The sequence below is a fragment of the Ruditapes philippinarum genome, unplaced genomic scaffold (genome assembly GCF_026571515.1).
Source record: "Ruditapes philippinarum isolate M1 unplaced genomic scaffold, ASM2657151v2 ctg167_1_1_1_1, whole genome shotgun sequence".
NCBI lineage: Eukaryota > Metazoa > Mollusca > Bivalvia > Venerida > Veneridae > Ruditapes > Ruditapes philippinarum.
In genome coordinates this window covers 165,636-179,656 of record NW_026851615.1, presented here as the reverse complement: position 1 = coordinate 179,656, position 14,021 = coordinate 165,636, and the positions used below count along the sequence as shown (strand labels likewise).

At 31.9% G+C, this 14,021-nt stretch overlaps 1 protein-coding gene across 5 annotated transcripts in view; it reads right to left on the bottom strand.

Annotated features, from left to right (window-relative positions):
* Positions 1-1,618, bottom strand: part of LOC132713950 (transient receptor potential cation channel subfamily M member 2-like) — a 53,079-nt gene extending 51,461 nt beyond the window's left edge. For all 5 annotated transcript variants that reach the window (XM_060696704.1, XM_060696768.1, XM_060696927.1 and 2 more), the window contains exon 1: positions 1,558-1,618. The gene's annotated coding sequence lies outside the window, so the exon portion shown is untranslated. The remainder of the gene's footprint in view (positions 1-1,557) is intronic.
* Between the last annotated feature and the right edge of the window lie 12,403 nt (positions 1,619-14,021).

Genomic DNA, 14,021 nt, shown 5'->3' with positions numbered 1-14,021 from the left:
CAGAACAGAAGTTAAATATGTAGAAATACAGTGAGATACACAATCGTTTATCTTTACTCGCAATTCTACTGATAAGAAAAGCTTGTCTGCTGCTAGTTCGAAACCGTGTATTATAAATAATTACAATAATTACAATAAATAGTGTTAACACAAACCTAAATATTAATTATTGAAAAGAGGGCCGAGTTGACCCGTGCCGAGTTGGAATAGGGCCGAGCTGACACGGGGGCCGAGTACGTTTTAGGGCCGAGCTGACCCGGATTCGTTAAAACTTTTAAAAGTGATAGTTTTGAATTTATACGGGGAAGTCAAAGACCGGGCCCGCGAAGCGGGTCCGGGCTTTGGCTTGCCCGGCTATAGACTACACGTGTATATTTAAAAGAAAATCAAATAAAAAACATTTAAAAAATATATAGAATTCTATACCTATCAATGAAATTTTCAGTGTCAGTTCTAGTCGGACGCCGCCATTTACAATGTAACTCAATGATAAAAGGCGGGTTATTCCGATAACGGAACAAATCTCAACTTTTCGGATAAATAATAAATGTCGAGTGTTCCGAGTGAAAACGGAAGCGGTGCATGTAATAGCGAGCTCGACGAGCTGGCCCGAAGGGCCTGCTCGCAAAGCGAGCTTTACGGTAACGCGAGTACCTGTTAAGTGATGGTTTTGAAAACTTTCGTCCAAAGTACCGAATTGGACACATCGCAACCTTTCGAAATCAAAGATAACGATAAAAACTGAGGAATTCTGGCTGAAAACGGATGTGCATGTAGACTGGTCACCCGCGCACGTCTATGGGAACCATAATTGGACAGGGAACCAGAATAACGGAAGCTGTGTATAAAAAATGAAAATCGAAGGCGCCATTTTGTTTGAAATCTGATAAATAAAAACAATTTTTTTGTCGAATTTTGTTGTGAAAACTATCTAGAATGAAAGAAAATGGTCTAACTAAGAAAATGAATTCGAACACCAATATCTTTTATTCAGTTGTTAACGCTGTACAGACGTTTAAAGTATTGTCTACGTGATGTCACAATGTAGCGCCAAACAACGCGTGCAAAACAAACAAATCAAGTACGCTATTTTAATGTCGCAAACGTTTTAAGTTTTACATTTATTTCACTTTAAATAATCTTTATTTCGCTTGAAAAATTATAGAGTGAAATAAAATAAACATAGTTTTATAAACGTTTTCAAAACTCGTTATTCATTTCACGACAGGGGCGGAGCCATATTTAACACAGTACGTGTGACGTCACACGCACTCGTCACTGCATTTGAAATAAAAATGAGCGATTATTTCATACTATTTCACGTAAAAAGTACATCGAGCTCGCTTTGAGGCTTTGCCTTTTTCATATTACCGAATGACAATTTTAAAACGGAAAGAATGAAAGGAATTTTTTAACGACTTCCCCGTTCATAGGCTTTGCCTAATTTCATATTATCATCAAACAAAGGTATCCAACAAAAATAAATAATTATTCAGAAATCTGCAAGTCCATCAATTGCTTAAATGCGAAAGAAACAATAAAATAAGTGTTGTTTACCGTTGTTTGATGTTCGTATCCAATTATGCTAACCGCTTGTGCTGCTGAAAAAAATATTTGCATTAACTCCCTTGCATAAAATAAGAAACTGCTTCAGAAACCTAAAACTGGTAGTCAGTAAAAAGAAATGTGCCTCAACTTCATGTAACCTAATGTTTAGTCAGTCCAATTTAAAGATGATTTTTCCCTTGTTTTCAAAAAAAAGACATGAAAAAGCAAATATTGGTTAGAAAAGAAATAAGTATAACTTCACACAGATATGTGTCATAAATTATAATATAAACTTTAGTAAAGTAAGGGAAAAGTTGATCAGCTAATTTATATTATTGGTGCATAAAAAGAGTTAAAACTTCACATTGAGGAACACTCATCCACAAAGTAAAGTCAGTGAATAATAATTACCAATGAAAATATGTTTAAATGTTGTTATGTTGGTGTTAATTAAGTCTATATATTTTTGTGTACAGTTATGGCCCATCACCTCTTTCATATGTTAATTTTAATATGCAACAAAGTCACAACTTTTCATATAACTCAAATTATATCACATAATTCAGCTGATGCTTGGAGATTAAGGATTGCATCAACATCTTGTAGTTCCAATTGTAATATTAAAGCAGCATGCCTCCAGATTAAGGCTAATTTTCATAATAAATTTGAAATTGTATTTGAATCTGAATATTGTGAAGTAACCAAAAGGAAGCAATTTACATATTATTAATAGCAATTAATAACCACATAAATTACCAAAAAGTGGTCAAAATATGCATGAATAGCCTTTACTGTAACACAGTAGAAATATAGTTGTAAATACTGAAAATCAGTCATTAATTACACATAATATGTAAAATATTACTTGAATCTTGAAAGGTTTTACTTTTCGTTACATCTTAGTACATTTTTCTCAAGTTTGATTTTATTGAAAAATTTTGACTCATCTGGAGGCATGTAGCTTTTTAGGTTTTTAAGTGGTGATGGTGCCACTTTCATTATTCATAAATTAAATAAAATTAAGTTTTTAACATATCATTTTGCTTAGTTCAACATACTCTAAATAGCCAAAAAACTGAGGTAATGTTTCTAATTTCTGTACCAGTTAATCATTAATGTAAGTTATTATAGAAAACCTATCAAATTAACTGGCTGTCATATTCCATTAAATGGTCAAACTTTAATAAAATATACCATTTGTTTATTCTTTACACCCAGGATAAAAAAATGATCCTGTGTATAAAGTATATATGAATTGTATATTTATCATAAAAAATACAATTCATACATGTATATACTTTACACCCAGGATAAAATATACCATTTGTTTTTCCTGTCAGAATTTAAAGGAAGAAGCTTTCTTTCCCCAGCCTGGGTGGTTTTTATTTGTTTCGGTCGTCAGACCAAACAAATAATGGTAGCGAAATTTCAGTCTCAGCCTAATGCTGTTAATTGCAAATGCCTAAAGTAGTCCACTTTTTTGAAGCGGTTACTTCCCTTTATATGTACACTAACGCCGAAAAATTCAGGGGAGATCAATGCGTAAAGATTGTCAAATTACAGGCGCATTAATTTTCAAGCAAAGTAGTTCCCGAATGGTCGAAGATTTCTAATATTGTTTCATTCTTTATAGATATACATGCTTACAGTAAGCTCCATGATTATTTACATCTGTGTTTAGCGTCGAAATAATAAGAGTTACAAACCCTAATTTAGAATAATATGGTTTTCTTCATTAACTTATAATTTCACCGTGGCCGAGGGGTTTGCACGCTCGCTTATGAATCGAGAGGTCTCGAGTTCAAATCCCAGTTGAGGCAACTCATTTTTTTAAAAAAAATTTAAGTCAAATAAACATTGAATTGACTATCAGTGTTGCAATTAGTCTTATAGCCAACTTACTACAGTTAAAACACTGGAAAGCATTGGTGGCACTATGTTCTCAATATAGCCTCTAGATAGTCACGAAATACCAGGATATCACTTCCTCTTCAAAAAATTTTCTCGGGGGAGCATGCCCCCGAACCCCCCTATTTAAGGAGTGCATATCAAAATAGCTCAGTTATGCCCCTGCTAAGTGAACGATTTTTATTGTTTTCTACAGTGAATTTGGAAAAAAGTTACCAGCTTAAATGCATGTCCCTCATATATTGAACAGATATGTTACCACACTTAAGGTAAACCTGAGTAAGAGTAATATGAACTTGTAACATAAGTTAAATGTAGATAAGCATATACATGTAGGCTTACTCATATCACCAAGTATGACACAATCAAGGATCGAGATTTTACCAGTATATAAAGACAATTGAACAGCAGATGAACCAAAAAGACAAACGAAATACAGAATGTCAATTCACACTATGAAACACGCACATTAATCTAGCTGTTACATATTCTAATAGATTGGTGTCTTTATTTAAATGTTCTTGTTAAAGTCACAATGTTATTTGACTATTTGAAGCTACAGTCAGAAAACAATAAAACCTAAAAAACTGGAAAAGATTTTGTGTGTTCTATTTAATATTAAAAGTACTGGTTCAGACATATTATTTATTGGTCAGTTGTTTAAAAAAACTTTATGAATATCTATCTACGTGTTCAGTGTTTTTCATAATTTTGTTCATAGTAGAACGGTGAAAGAGATACGTTACTATGATTTAATATTCCTTTCCACTTAGCGGAATAAATTCATACTGTCAAGTAAATCCAAGCAACATTGTGTCAATAGATAAGTATGGAACATCAGTATTTTTATTGACCTAAAATGCTTTTATAAGTAAATCAATATTTGGAATAAAAAAGTCTGATTAATAAGTAACATTTTCATCAGCTTCAGTTCGACGTGGATTCTTTTTTAAAATGGATATTGATGCATAATATTTTGTAATTTATACTGGTGCTATATTGTTGAAAGAATGATAATAAATTTCTAAATTGTGTATATTCATGCTAAGTACTTTTATCTAGTCTCTGAAAGCAATTGGAAAAATGGTAACGTATCTGTTTTTTGCACAAATCTCGAATTCTTGGTGTCTCTCTCCTATTAACTAATATTAATTAACAATGTATATTTAGCATTTGATTACCATACACATACATATATTTGTACAACTACATAAAGTACAACATGTTATTTATATCTGAACATTTATATCTGAACATGTCTTTAAAATATCAAAAGATTTAGGTAGATTTAAGCTTAAATAAACAATTTCTAATTAAGTTTTTTTTAAAGTAAAAGAAGATTTAAAACTAAACATATTAAACTTATTATTTTTCATGGAGGAGGCTGCATACTGTAGGGAGTAAAACGACTATAAATTACCTAGTTTATTGAGATATATAGAAAATAATAAGATTATTAACATATGAGCCGCGTCATGACAAAACCAACATAGAGTGTTTGCAACCAGCATGGATCCAGACAAGCCTGGGCATCTGTTCAGTCTGATCAGGATCCATGCTGTTCGCTTACAAACCCTATAACAAGTAGAGATACTGATAGCGAACAGCATGGATCCTGATCGGACTGCGCGGATGCGCAGGCTTGTCTGAATCCATGCTGGTCGCAAACACTCTATGTTGGTTTTGTCATGACGCGGCTCAAATATTTAAGGTTTAAAGTATGGTCTGGCACCTAGGTAAACAAATAATTTATATCAGGTTTCAACATTTATCATATTATGTTTAATTTCTCGTCTGACATGTTATTAGTGTTATTTAAGGAGTGAATAATCATTAAATAAAGTAGTTTAAGGACATTTTCTAGAATTTATTAACATTGTAGACCTATCACAGCACTTTTCATATGATTATATTTACACAAACTAAGTTTAAAACATATCATAGTGTCATATAAGTGATATATGTATTTGTTATAAAGGGGAGAGCAGATAACTCCTGCTATTTAGTGGTATTTTCATTTATTGCCATTTGGCTATAAAAGTTTCTTTTTTTCCTATATTATCAAAGAATCTTATGTTGTAATTGGTTAGATTAACTCTTTTAAACTCTCAATAAGTTGTATTCAATTATATTGGATATATCTTGTGTGTATAGAACTACTTATTAAGTTAATTTAATTTGCATGCTGAAAAATCAGTGTGAGGTCCATTTTCACAGTTCTCTCCCTTGGACTGTAAATGGCCATTATAATTGATTATGTCATAACATATTTAGTTTCCGATGGAATTTGATGAGGTTTTCTTCTCCAAGTCAATTAAATATTGTTGTTAATAGATATTATTATATCAAATTAATAAACTATAGACCTTTTCTTGTAGGAGAAGTTAAATTAGGGTAAAATTACCTCATTTATTGTTGGATTGACTTCTTAATCTTGAAATTGTTAGGCTATATAGGATAATCATTGTAACTTTTATATAAGTTCATAGAATTTCATAGGGATTTTTTGGTTGGTTTGGACCCTTAAAGATGTTTGTTAATAATTATCATACAATTGTATGGATTTTTATAACTGTTTTGGTTATTTTTGGGATTTATATAGCCTAATCTTTTTAAATTAGGGTTATTTCACTAAATATTTTCTATTTTTAGGAGAATCTTAATGAATTTGGTTATTTAAGTAAAAACATGATTCTTATTGATTTAATTTATAGGGAATATCCATAGATTAATTTGGCTCTTCTATAGTTTAGGTTATTAGGTGATATTTAATGCAAAAAAACTAATCTGGTATGGACTTTACTAGAGATACAACTTACAATTTATATGAAATAAACAGTGTCAAAAAGTAAAAAAAGGACTAAAGTAAACAAACGGGGTCCCCATTAACACCTGTTTTAAGTGATAGATAGATATATGATGGTGAAACATTGCAATAAATAGAGTTTTGATGATATCTTCAGTTTAATGTCAGAAGGGAATAGGAAATGCATGTTACTTTAAAGACCTGTCATGACTTTTAATACTATAGGTACTACTGGGATCTTTACCAAAATTATATCTAAATAAACAATTTAAGAGCTTAAATGGCACTACTATTGCAAATGAAATTAAAGGTTATAAAATGTAAAACAATGTTGTATTTTCCCTTGTATTCCCGAACATTAGGTAAATATTGTCTGCACTTAAGGCTCAATCCTGGTTTAATAATAAGAGTTTGTGACTTTCTCCTAATTGATAGGGGTAAAATACCGGCCTCCTTTCGAAGAACAGTGTTCCGAGGGTTAGCTTGGTGTTTGAGCCCCTGTCAGGCTGTGACACATCAATATCAATCGGGTAATAAGAATAAAATTGGAAGTGACGGGCAGCATATATGCAGACTATAATTATTCTCTCATAAAATCAGTATTTCTTAATTGATACATTTACATGTATAATGGGAAATTTTACAACACTATTCAGAATTTGAGGGCAAAATCAGGAAAATGTTCATCATGTTTGTTTTTTTCTGGGTTTTTTTTGTGAAAATAAATTAATGTATTTATTTCTTAACACTTTATGTTCACTGATTTACATCAGTTTAAAGAAAGTTTCAATTAAGGTTTATTGATATTGTTGACTCAGGTTCATAAATCTAAGGCATTCAAAATTGAAAGGAAAATTCATGTGTATACATGTATATTATATACACCTGGAAATAAGTTATAATAAATATAGCACTACCCGGAAATTTTAAATGTGATTGAAAGCACTGTCATGATATGATGAATTGATTGAGCTAGGAAACAGTAATTTGATAACTAGTGATACCAATTTAGTAATCATAAACCAGTAAATTTATGAGTTATAGTAATCATAAACCAGTAAGTTTATGAGTTTAGTTTATTCTTAACCAAATTATTGAAGCATAAGCAAATGTGTTGGTTCTTTTTACCAAAAATGTAAGTGTTTATGAGCATGATGTTAGAGCGTTAACAAAACATTTACTGGTGGATATTTTTGGTAAATTTTGTTGATTATATAACTTAAAATGACATTATGTAGCCAAATTTTTAATAACGTGTGTAACCGCCATGTTCCTGGATGATAGCCTCAATCCTTCTCCTCATACTACCAGAAAGGCGTCTAATGCGATATTGAGGTAAATTTTGTCATTCTTGGTGCAGAGCTTGTTCTAGATGGTGCAGGTTGACTACAGATGGTTCATACCATCGCCCAAATAAAATTTAAAATTTCAATTGTCATCTTGTCCAAATAGAGGCAAAATGTCGGGTGTGCTTAACGTATTTCCAGGTGTATATATAATAAATGAATGCTGGATAGTAATTTTGTTCTTGTTGATCAAAGGGAGATTATTTTATGATAATTTGACCTTTATTCACAAGACTAACCTGTGGTATGCACAGCTAAATTTTTGTTACAGAACTCCATGCTCATTTTTAAAAATATTTTGAAAATAGGAAAATTTATTGCCCAATTGTAAATCAGGTTAACTAATTATATTTTGATGTTTAGACATATTCTTATACAGTTTTACAACTTTCTATCAATTTTATCACATTTTTTTTCAGGAGGTGGGTGATGTTCCGGAAGTGATGTTCCTATAATAGCAAATGTCAAAAATGTAGCTATAACTCTGTATACAAAATGCAAGCAATGTATACAAAATGCAAGCAATGTATACAAAATGCAAGCAATGTATACAAAAATGATTTGAGACACACTAGAAAATGTAGTTTCACTATTTTAAGGTGATACAGTTTTTAAAAATCATACTGTCAAATATCTTATTAAATTTACAAAACCTTGATTTTAATAAATGTCAAATAAACAATGACTTTGATATAGACATAACATTCACAGCCCTGTTTTAATTTTACAAACCATGAATTAGCATATTAATATAAGTGCTCCTGCTGAGATTTGAACTCAGAACTCCTCTTATGTGATACACTAAAGAGGCATTTTGACAATTAAACTACAAGAGCTTAAAACTTACTAGCCATGGCTTGTAATACATTTAAAAGATTAACATTCTTCCTACTTTTTTTGCATCCATAGTTTTTAAGCAGCCAAATATAGGTAAGTGCCAAATATCTTGGGTCTATTCTAAATAAAAAACTATTTTATCCTGAAAATTCTTATTTTTTTTGTAAAAAGAATTTCTCAGAATCATTTCAACTACAAGAATCATTTCAACAATGTTCAAGAATTGTTTTTAAAACAATTAGCTGTCGGTAGGACAGCAACGCTCTACTATTCTTAATGCTTGATAGTAAAAGAGCCTTGATAATGTAAAATTTTATTTAATATTATAGTTAATAACAAAAGAACAAAAATTTTCTTGAAATCCATGCTACAGTTATAGGCCTTGAAGAGAGTCCTTTTATGCTCTCAAATAAGAGTATAAAATTTCAACTTGTTTCAATAGAATATGAAAATATCTGTGGTGGTATGCAAATCTAAATGTAAATTCTAAGTTGAACAAGAGGGCCATGATGGCCCTACAAGAGGGCCATGATGGCCCTGAGTCGCTCACCAGAAACAACTGCTTTTCAGTGTTGGAAATTATTTTTCAAAAGAAGTTGCTAAAAGGCAAGTCCAGCTCTTTCGGCAAGTTCAACTTAACTTTAACTTGCCCCTCTACTAATATACTTTCACAACACTGATTGTTTTAGCTTTTTTTCTTCATAATAAACAATAGGGCCACTAAGATGGCCCTAGATCACTCATCTAACCCATCATTTCATTATTCACAATATAAATTGAAATATTTTGCCCTAATATTTTGGAAAGGCTTTGTTAAAAATATGTATGTTGCAAGTGTGTTCCTATGAGACTATGTAGAATAAATGCAGAATAAATGACCACTAGAAGAGGATTAATTTTGACTGGACATTTTTTTTTATAACTTTTTTGAATGAAAACACAAAATGTCACATGCAAAACATGTAAGGTGTAGATGTTTGAAGTTTTCAGTAGGAGATGATGTTCAAAGGTTTTCTATATTAGCTTTAGCGGCCCCTTTAAGGGGCAAATCAAATTAATATGAACAAACTTGATGATAAAAGACTACCTAAGAGTGCTACAGACAAAGTTTGGTGATTTCAGTAGGAAATGATGTCCAAAGATTTTTCTATTTTTAGCTTTGGAGGCCCCTAAAAGGGGCCAATCAAATTAATATGAGCAAACTTGATAAAAGACTACCGAAGAATGCTACAGACAAAGTTTGGTGATCATCCATCAATTAGTGCTGTAGAAGAAGACATTTAAAGGTATTTCTATTTTTAGCTTTAGAGATCCCTGAAAGGGGCCAATGAAATTAATATGTGTAAACTTGATAAAAGACTACCCAAGAATGCTACAGCCAAAGTTTGGTGATCATCCATCAATTAGTTCTATAGAAGCACACATTTAAAGGTATTTCTATTTTTAGCTATAGCGGCCCCTAAAAGGGGCCAATCAAATTAATATGAGCAAACTTGATAAAAGACTACCAAACAATGCCACAGACTAAGTTTGGTGATCATCCATCAATTAGTTCTGTAGAAGAAGAAGTTTAAAGGTTTTTCTATTTTTAGCTCTGCTGACCCCTAAAAGGGGCCAATTGGAATGACATGAGCAAATTCAAGTGTGACTGTCACAAGGATGCTACAGACCAAATTTGAAGTAAATCTGCTTAGTAGTTTCAGAGAAGAAGACGATTGTTGACGCATGACGACGGACGCCGGAGCATCCCCCTTTGATACTAATAGCTCACCCTGAGCCTTCGGCTCTGGTGAGCTAAAAAGGGGCATAATTCTGTCAAAATGCTTGATACAGTTATCTCCTCCTGTCTACAGGTTGGGGTTATAATGGTGAACAAGTGTGCAAAGTTTCAAAGCCATATGTCAATGGACTTTGAAAATATTTGAGGTATTACAAAAACTTTAACATAAGTTGTTACGCCGACGCTCGGGTGACTACAATAGCTCTACTTATTCTTATCGAATAGTCGAGCTAAAGAGCACACTTAAAGTGATGTTTCATCATTTTCCTTCCACAAAGCATTACGAGTTGTGTATCATGTAAGCATTACAAGTTTTGAAATTGTGAAATAAAATTGATATTTAACTGTTTTGCAACATTGAAATACATATATGAAAATTTACAAAGGGCAATATCTCAACAAATAAGAAGTGCAAGGAATAGCAATTCTTGTGCTCATTGAATGAAGCATGCATACCAAGTTTCGTGTCAATCTGACAGATAGTCAGTGAGTTATGCTCCAGACAAGCCTAAGGGGACGCCGAAATTAACAAAGGGCAACAACTCTAAAATCATTAAGTGCAGCGTACAAGTTCTTGTGCACTGCACTTCTCAATGAGATACAACATCCTATGAAGTTTCAAGTCAATAGCTTTTAAAGAGTAGGAGAATTGGCCCGGACATTTTAATTATGAAAATTTTCATGAGGCAATAACTCAAAAATATATCATGAAATACAAAGTACAAGTTTAAGTGTGCTGCACTTTTCTTGAGATCTATCATCCAACAAGTCCATAGCTTTCATATTTAGGAGAAATGGCTTGGACAAAGGGCAATAACTCTAAAAATAGGAAGTGCAGAGTAACGATTCTTGTGCACTGCACTTTGAGTCATTGAAAGAAGCATGCATACCAAGTTTGGAGTCAATCCAACATATAATGAGTAAGATATGCTCACCAGACAAGCCTAACGGGATACCGCCGACAAAAGTAACCCCTATTATGTCCAATTTTTCAAGGCGCCAGAAAAATCAGTTATTTGACCTGTTACTTATAAATATAGTTATGTAAATTATAGAAATTTTCTCACTTGTTCATGCTGTGACATCAACACACACATTTTCCATTGAACCATCCCATCTCCTACAAGTATATATAGAATAATTGGTTACCATATGTTAGATACAAAAAATGTAAATTCACCAATTGAGTACAAATGGCATAAATTAGACAAATTATCAAAATTACAAGATCTGTCAATGAACAACACACTCTTATTTTACTCAGTGCTGAGTAGTATGATAAATGCAAAGTAAAAAGGGGGCATAATTCTGCAAGTGCTTGGCAGAATTACATGCCTTTGCTTGTGTTTGTTTTTTACTGGTTTTAAGTCACACCGACACAGTTATGGTGACTTTCCAGCTTTACTGGTGGATACCTGACATGAAAAGATTCAGATTTCCTGCCAGGATTCGAACCTACAGTGTTGAGAGACAAGTGGTTTAAAGTCAACAACCTTAACCACTCAGCCACTGACACACCTACATGCCCTTGATAGTAAACAAGTTCTTCAAGTTTGTAGTGAATATGTATGATGCTTTTTTCTGAAAATAAGGAAAATGTCTTAAACTAAAAGGGAGATAATTAAGAAAAATTCTGTCAAAGTTATTTTCCCATTAGAAATGCATGCCAATTGGATGCGATGCGTAAGGTTAAAGTGGATAAATATACGGTAATAGCTTCTGTGGAAAAAAGGGGCATAACTGAGCAAAAAATGAAAAACAGGTTAATGAAAGAACTAATGAAATCAAGCTGTATATTAAATGGACTTGCCTATCTTTCAATCTTATTTTAGGGAAAATTTAAAAATAATTATACTGCAGGGCTCACACTGGCTCAAATAAAATAATAGCCAATATTTTCAACTTAAAAAAATAATAGCCAAAAGTTCAGCGGACTATTTACGAATTAGCGATTAACAACATAAGCAGTTGATTAAATAAACATTACATTTATATAAAACTTTCAGTTTTATAAGGATTCTCAAATAAACTGACACATTTGTGTATATTGATAAGTACCTTTTTTTAAATAGAACCACAGGCACAACTTTAAATCTTATTATAGAACAGAATAAAAACGTTATAATTAGTATAATTACTGTACAACAATAATATTAAAGATTCATTATAACTTTACATAATGCTGTTATCAGACAACTTTTTTTTGTTTGTTCTAATCAAATTTTGTCAGCTATAACCACTGTCAATTTCCACATTTCACACAGAACTGGAGTAGATCTAGGTCATATTAGCCTATAGAAATAACACAAGTTTGCAAAATCATTCACAGAATGCAGCCTTTTTTCTGAATAATTTACTGAAAAATATCATCATCACCAATGTAATACAAATTTTCTGCCATAGTAGTAAAGATTTTTAAACAGAACATAGCTTATTTCACCTTTAAATAAATATCAAAATTATCGGTGTCGCGAAAATATGTGACAATCGGATTTTTCCTGTTTTTTTGAAGAAATATTCACAATTTTGGTTGTTGTGCAAATAGTTGTTTGGAAGTTTATACTTTTTAAATATTTTACCATTGTTTTCCACTGGCGATTTAGTTAAGTAGCTTAAAACAAAAAAAAATCAATATTTGCAATTACTGCAATTCACCACAGACATTTGGGGTTTGGAGCTCAAAACGCCTTTAAAATCCAAATAAAATGCATATTTGTCAATCCCAGCACATGTACTGATCATATATATCAAAAAAACTTAATAAAAGCCGTTTTGAAAAAATTACATATTTCAACATCTATAATAATACTGTACTATTATTATAGATGTTGAAATATGAATTTTTTTCAAAACGGCTTATATTAAGTTTTTTTGATATATATGATCAGTACATGTGCTGGGATTGACAAATATGCATTTTATTTGGATTTTAAAGGCGTTTTGAGCTCCAAACCCCAAATGTCTGTGCAATTCACGGTAAATTTTGGGTAAGTCTATATCCAGTTTATCAATTTTAAAACGATTTTTGTGGTTAATTGACGGATATTTGATGGCTTTTATAAATGCTGGACAATATCTTTAAAGTACTTATACAATTATACATCTTGCATGTATTTTATCACCTCAGGCAATATAAGTTAGCAGCACGTGACCACAGACATTTGGGGTTTGGAGCTCAAAACGCCTTTAAAATCCAAATAAAATGCATATTTGTCAATCCCAGCACATGTACTGATCATATATATCAAAAAAACTTAATAAAAGCCGTTTTGAAAAAATTACATATTTCAACATCTATAATAAGTGTATTATTATAGATGTTGAAATATGAATTTTTTTCAAAACGGCTTATATTAAGTTTTTTTGATATATATGATCAGTACATGTGCTGGGATTGACAAATATGCATTTTATTTGGATTTTAAAGGCGTTTTGAGCTCCAAACCCCAAATGTCTGTGCACGTGACCGGTAAAAAGTTGACACTCAATTAAATGCACCCCGCTGGTGTTAATTGGGTCTACTGCATTCATTATCGATTTTTACACCTTATATAAACACTGCTGGAAGTAAAAAATAATCGCCAGATTTTGTAGCCAAAATGCAAATATAATCGCCAATCTTATAAAATAATCGCAAATGGCGACTATGGCGACCGACAGCGTGAGCCCTGTACTGACTGAATTGTGAACAATGATAAGACAATTTTTGTTGATATCACTATAAAATCAATTAACTTCATTTCTTCCCCTCTGCTTTTATCATGGCTTGGGACATGCTAGTTATTAAAACTAGGCA